This window comes from Heliangelus exortis, chromosome 1 (assembly GCF_036169615.1).
Source record: "Heliangelus exortis chromosome 1, bHelExo1.hap1, whole genome shotgun sequence".
Taxonomy (NCBI): Eukaryota; Metazoa; Chordata; class Aves; order Apodiformes; family Trochilidae; genus Heliangelus; species Heliangelus exortis.
In genome coordinates this window covers 117441521-117449000 of record NC_092422.1, presented here as the reverse complement: position 1 = coordinate 117449000, position 7480 = coordinate 117441521, and positions in this window count along the sequence as shown.

The following is a 7480-nucleotide window of genomic DNA, read 5'->3' as shown; positions in this document are numbered from 1 at the left end:
TGTTGTTTCTGACTTCTCTAAGCTAATCGTTGCTCTGTAACATCCAAGATTTCCTTTTGAAGTATGGGCTTGGAATTAATCTTTTGAGTCATCATCTGGTCTCCTTAATTTGGAAGTTTCTCTATTCGGTGTAGGTCTGGGCTGCATTAAAAGAAGTGTATCTGGCAGGTGAAGGGGGCAGGTGATTGTCCCACTCCTTTGTTGTGAGACCCCACTTGGAGTGCTGTGTTCAGTTCTGGAGCTCCCAACACAGGAAGGACATGGAGCTCTTGGAGTGAGTCCAAAGGAGGGCCACAAAGATGATGAGATCTGAAGCACCCCTCCTATCTCTGAAGACAAGATGAGAAAGTGGGGGCTGTTCAATCTGGAGAGGAGGAGGGTCTGGGGAGACCTTACAGTGACCTTCAAGTACCTGGGGAAGGCCTGCAGGAAAGCACAAGGGCGTGGAGGGATAGGACAAGGAGTAATGGCTTTAAATTGGAAGAGGGTAGATTTACATTAGACATCAGGAAAAAATTCTTTACTGTGAGGGTGGTGAGACACTGGCACAGCTTGCCCAGGGAAGCTGTAGCTGCCCCCTCCCTGGACATATTCAAGGCCAGATTGGGGGGGCTTTGAGCAACCTGGTTTTGATGGGAGCTGTCCCTGCCCATGCAGTGGGATTGGAACTAAATGATCTTCAAGGTTGCTTCCAACCATTCTATGAAATAATTGTTTGTAAGTTGAGGCATCTAGCTGTATTCCAGTCTAAATCATGCTGTAAATGGATTTTGCCTTCTGCTTTTAAGCTTACCCTCACTTGATTCAGTTTCTAGAGGGAAACAATATTTTTTAGGTTTGACACCAAGTTTTGTTTTCTATTACGCTTCAGGAGTACATGCAAAGTCCACAAGGTCTTCTAAGAAAAAATTGCTGCTTTATTTACCTTTTTTTCAATACTTTTTCTATGGCTGGATTTTTTCTGTAGTACAATGCATTTAAATGCTGTATGCTAATTAAACCTCATGGTATCTCAGTGTCTTGCTTTTGCCAGACTTCCTGTTCTTAAGTGAAACTTTGGGCACGGTTTTAGGATGCTTCTCCTGAGAGATAAAATACTGTGTCTGGGTATTCTGGATATTCAGATCAGCTATGACACAACATGTGTTTCTTTGCAGGGTCCATGGTATAAGCTACAACTATTCCATTGCAGTATCTACATCCATGCAGTATCATATTGAAGGCTACCAGCTTATTTTTCAGAGTTTTATCCACACATTTCTGCACACACAACTTTGGGCCTTTGAATGAAATACTGTAAACTGTCAAGGCTAGATGAGGAATTCCACACAGAAGCACAACTCCTGCGTCTCTTTAAACCTAGTCCCTGAACCCTTACTGAGCCTTATGTTCTACAAACAGCACTTCCTGTTCAAGCACTTTTAACCTGACACTGAGATAAAGCTATGCCTCCAGAGACACAGATGAAGGAGAGATGAAGTTTAAGAAACATCTACTGGATGAAAAAATGTCAATGTCTCCATGTAATGGTTAACCTGAGTAGGAACAGGCCTGGTCAGTGCTGCACTGCTCATGCAGACTCACACTCAGCTGCCTGTAACAAAAAAGCCTTCAGGGAGCTCCTGCTTCCTGCTTGGTATCCATGAGTGCACTGTTCGTGTGGCCTTAGCTGTATCCAACACTGCAGCAAGAAGTTCTCTTCTGTTGAGCTTATTAATAGGATTTTTTTTTTTTTTTTTTTTTTTTTAAGAAAACCAAAAGGTTTTCCTATCTGATATTTTATCTGGGGAAACTGAGACACAGAGTAAACTGTGGAAAATTTCACATTTACTTAGTCCCCAACACAGCACTGCCTCACCCTTGGGCTGGCGAGAGTGATACAGTGTCCCAGCACTGAGAAACGTGTGTCCCTGAGGTGGATGGAAGACTGATGAGTCCTGGGTCATTTAGGCTCTTCAGAAGCACAAGTTTTGATCAAGGCAATCCCCACAATATTTACTCTGGGAGAACACAGCAACTGGATGCTGCATATTGGGTATCATCTGTTGAAGCAGGATGCAACAGCAGAGGAATGCCAAGCTACTCACAAAAAGTTATAAAACTTTCAAAAATCAAATAAACTAACTGTGATTTGTTACCCAGCTGCATGGAGAGTAGAAAAGTAAGCTAGAAGAACAAGGTTGTAGATAAAAGGTTGCTTGTCTTTGTGAAAAGAAGCAGAAAACTGCTGGTGTGGATGGACAGCACTGAAAACAGACAGAGATATATTTGGTGAATGCTTGCATGCAGACAGATAAGAACATCAAACACCTGGGATCTGCAGAGGGGGACAGATGGATATGAAAGGGAGGGATGTAACCGAATAAAGGTGGATGGGTCAGAAAATCCCTTTTGATGCTTTGATCCCTTTGCTGCTTAACTTTTCTGTCTTTGTCTTTACTGCTGTATCTGGACCAGCAGTGGGGAAACAGATGCAATTTACTTTTCTGGTGTTCAGTGAGTGCACACCATCCTGACAGCTGCCTTCTATGTGGTCCTGTCCTATGGCAGGATTCACAATCCTGTTACTTTGTTCCTGTTACTTTGTCTTCCCTGCTGTGGCCCTTGAGTGCAGGGGAAGGAACCCAGAAGTCTCTGAAGATAATCTCCCATGTTAATGGACAAATAGAAATATTAATTTATATATATTCCTTGTATTTCAGTTTTCAGACATCTAAGTAAGTGCACTGCCACAGGAGCATTTCTCTAAGAGCAGAAAACACAGGTGATTCTCACTCTTCACTTCTCACTTCTTCACTCATCAGTTCTCCAGGTGAGTAGAAGGCAGAAGAAGGTGTGAGGGAGGCAGGGAAAGCAGCACAGAGAACACGTGTCTGACTCCAGATTGCAGCCAAGGCACTTCTAACTCTCTGCATGAGCTGCAGAGAAGTGGACCTCCAGTTCTGGGTGTGGTGGAACTGAATGAGGCCAGGACTTGAGTGTGCTCCCCAGCCTGTGCAGCACAGTTGCTTCACCACTAAAAATGTCACAAGCTCCAGTCACGCTCCATCTTCTTGAGAACTTCTGGGTGCAACTGTGATGGCACTAAGGAGGAAAAGGATGAGTGCCTCTCTTCAGCTTGGCAAGCCTGACAGGCATAGTTATGACAGAAGCTTAAAAAAAACAAAAGCAAAAAGACCTTTGTCTTTGTGAGTGACCATCTGTGCTTCCCCATACTCCCCTGCACAACACCTGAGTGAGTTTGTGTGGTGCTCAGAAGGAGCCATCTTGCAGTACAGAGGTGAGCAGCCTAAATTCTTGCTTGGACATGTGAGTGAAAGACTTAACAATAGGTTTCCTACCCATTGCATTTTTGTTGTGGGTTTTTTGCTTGACTGGTTTGGTTTTGGGTTTTTTTGTTTGTTTTAATTCAGCAGGTCTCAATGGCAAAAGTGAGGAAAACAGTTAGAGCTTCCCCTGCCTTATGCAGTTTTACTTTCTGGCCAACACACTAAACAGGAGTGGGTGTGGTGTGTTAGGGACAGGAAAGGAGCTGGGTGAGCAAGGGAAGAGGAGGCACAGGCAAGGGAAACAAATAAGGAAGCAGAAAAGCTATGCTGAAAGCAGATGTGTGCTGGCCAGATCAGTCTTTTCTGCCTGGGAACTAATGTGATAAGGTATGCACAACTGCAGCTGGCCTGTGCCTGCCTGAAACAAAATGCTGACTCTCATTAGATTGATATCTGCTCCTAGAGGGAGCTTAGTCCTCCTCCAAACATGTTGTTAAATGTTAGGTATGTATGTTATGTATGCTATTAAATGTCTTATTAGTCAGTCCTCTTTTGCATTTAGAAACTTTGTCTTTCTGAGTAAGTCTTAAATATGATGAAATAGGAGGTTAGAGAGATTATTGTTCTGATAGATCACATAAAACTTGCTTCCTTAAAAAGCTTGTTTTGAAAAAAATGCAATTTCTTTTCCCCTTCAAAAAATCTAGGCGGGACTCAGGAGAGATTAAAAAGAATATATATAGCAGCAGAAAGTTGAAAGTGGCAGCAGGTGGCTGGAAAGCTGCAGGGAGGAGGGGAAAGAAAGAATGCCTGGTCAGAAGCCACAGCAAGGGCAAGCCTGCACAAAGCCAGTGCAGCTGCTTTTATCTTCAAAGGGATGCTTACCAACTGAAAGGAACATTGCATCTCTAACTCTGCTCCGTTGCAATCTGGAGGACAAGAGGCCCACGTCTCTTTTGCTGCTTGATTTCTGTGTTTCGTGTGTTACAAGCTCTCCGTACCCTATCTACTTTTGGTTTGCTCTTCCAGGGCCACACCAAGCACCCATATGTATGTAGTGTTTGTGCCTGTTCCATTAGTTGGTGAGTGGCACAGGCTTTCTGTCAGGTGTGTTGTTTTGCTGCCTGTTTCCTTCACTTCTCCCAGGCCACACTGCAATGGCTTAGGGACTTCTGCTGGAGCTTGGCTTTGGTGTGTGGCAGCAGCTTACAGAATTGTACTTTGGAGTCCGGCATGAAAACAAAGAGACTTGGACTTATGTTAAATGAGGTCTCATGAGTTTCAGCGTAGTTTTGTCCCTCAAGTTCAACATCCGCTTGAAGGGAAAAAGCTACAAGCAAATTTAAATGAGACACTGTGTGAGTGTATGCATGAAGGGACATGTCTGGCAGTGAAGGTGTTTCTCCGAAGCATGAATATCCCCAGGGATGCCTTGTAGAAAGTCTATGGGAGATCCCAGGGCAGAAATCCTCCCTCTCCATCTCAAGTGATGTCTCCAAACAGGGGATCAGTGTCATTCTTCTGCAGCAGCTGTCACATTCCTCTATGCCATCAGCTTGCAGAAATTCTACTGTGAGCCTTGCACTTATGTGCCCTCCAGGCCCAGCACAAACAAAAGTCAATTGGAACCTCCTTTTCTGTAGGCAGACTTGCTCCTTGTAGCTTGATCCTGCCACGCTGGAGAGCAGTCCTCCCTCTCATCTCTGATGGGACTGATCTTTGACACCTCATAGAGAAGGAAGAAAAAGCAACAGTTGTGTGGCCTCACAAGTTGTATTGCACTGCCTAGTAGTAACTAGACTGCTGTAGGAGTCAGAGGAAATATTAGTCACAGAAGTTCAGGCTGAGATAGGGACACATGAACCCAACCAACAGCATTTTTTTATAACTAAGTGCACATAAAAAGTGTGTCTGAGACATTAAACATACAAAACCTGGAGTCAGGGGAGAGTCTCATTCACAAAGACCAGTTATTAATAATTTATACCCAACCATGAGCATATGAACCTGGGTTGCATTAATCCAGCTAGTGGCACTTTGACAGGTTCTCCATTTTCTGTCAGTAAGATATCTCATAATTTCTTTCTAAATAACTTTCAGAAACTTATTCTTTATCTTCTGTCATCTTGGACTTTTCTGCAAGCCAGAGGATTGCTGGCCTGCTCTTTGCTGTCCTGATCACTAATGACTTCAGCTTCACCACCTTTTCTTTTGGCAGGTTTATTTCTTATGGCAGGATATCCAGAAACAGCTCCCTGAAATGAACAGAGTAGGAAGGCACAGGAAAGCATGGGGAATCCCATTTCAAATGTAATGAATGGTTTATATCCACACTACTCACAAAGAGCCTAGGAAGGAAATTAATGCTTTTAAGACGTTTTGGTGCACGATATAAAAAGTTTTGCCAATATTTCTTCAGAAAAATATAAACAGGAAAGGAGCATTAAGCTGTACCCAGAATGGGCTAATTAGCAAATACAATAGAATTATTAGTCAGGAGTCCTTGAAGGAAGCCATCAAATCTTCTGTGTCTCAGTGTGATGATCCTATGTGTAATGGTAGGAAATAAGAGGCGAATAAACAGGAAAAAGAGGAAGGAGCTGGCAGGGTAAGTGTGGTAGGTAAAGAACATGTGACCCAGAGCAAGTACTTGAGAGTCTCTGAATAGACATCTTTAACAATAGGAGCAGGGAAACAAATTTGAAGAGGACTTTATTTCAAGTAAATCTTGGGTGAAATGAGGATATAATTAGCCATGCCAGGAAACCATTATTGCTCAGTGTAATTTGAATTTCACATTTTAATTGTTCTGGCTGTGTAACTATGCTCCTTTATTGTCCATCAGTGTTTATAAGTTAACACATTATTTTCATCCTAACTGTTTTTCCACTTAGAAAGCAAACTGAGTAACCTAAAACAGAAGAGGGCCTCCCAATCCAATTCTTACAGTGCTTTCTAGCCCTGTATTACTTGAAGGTATTTACAGGTCATCACTGTCCATGTCTATTGAATTGCTTTCCACAATTTAGGACTTGGTGGCATAGAGTCTTCCTCCACTGACAGGCAGTAGCTAAGAAAACAATATTATGGGGAGAATAACCAACACCACATCATGAGCTTGTACTAATGCAGCTCCTGTTTTGCAGGCCACTGGGTTTGCTTTTTTTTTTTCTTTTCCTTTTGGCATTTCTGTTTCTCTTTTGTTTCTCTGAGTCTCGCAGGGTTCTCGTGACCACTCTCCTGCCCACTTCCCTTTGGCTTCCTCTAGTCATACAGAGGTTGCTACTGCTTCGTGCTAATGACTCATGACTTATGAATAACTTTGACAGCTATCTGTCCTGTGCTCCTACCCGATCAGCCTCAGGGCAGATGATCAGACAAAATCAGCTGGGGTGGAACCTCAGCTTTCCTCTGCAGCTGCCAGGCACAGCCAATTTCATCATCTCTCTGCAGGGATGGGAGATGCTGTTATTCTCTAGGTAGCTCGCCTTTTCTGCACAAGGCAGACATTATGACTCCTCTGTTTTCTTCCCACACACACTTACTGTGTCATTTGCCATTTGCTTCCACCAGCATGATTAAAAGAACCAGTTTCTCCTCTCTGCCACAATATCTAATATCGTTATCAAGTCATCTTGTCTCACAATTACTGCAACTTCTATCCTAACCTCCAACCACAACTACTTCCCTTGCTAAAAGTTAATCCAAAGGAGGCTGCTAAAACATCTTTTTTTGATCTGTTTCAAACTTGTAAACACTTGATCGTGACCTAAAACTTTGTTCTCATAGTACAGCATAAAAGACACTGAAGTGTTTGAGTGTATCTCATGAAGAAGACATCTGTGCCAAGCCATGATGCATCAGAGGTGTGTTAACATCTGTTACACATTAAGTATTTACAGATCAGTAGGTTTTTAGTCCTAAAAACAAAAGCCCTGACTGGAGAGATCTCCCTTGCTTATTGATTTTTAACACAACGTAGGGAACTTAAAATCCAGAAGTCTCAAACGGTGGTCATGCCACCTTGGTATTCGAGAAGCACATTGGGGTAGAACAGATAAAAAAGCCATGGTCCTAAGCAAACTAATGGTATAAAATTCAATCACTAGGGGCTGAGCGCAGCAGTGGTAGTCAACATCGTTTGTAGAAAAGACCTTTTTTTACAACAAAACAAAACAAACCGAAACAACAATATGATCTCATTCTTCGAG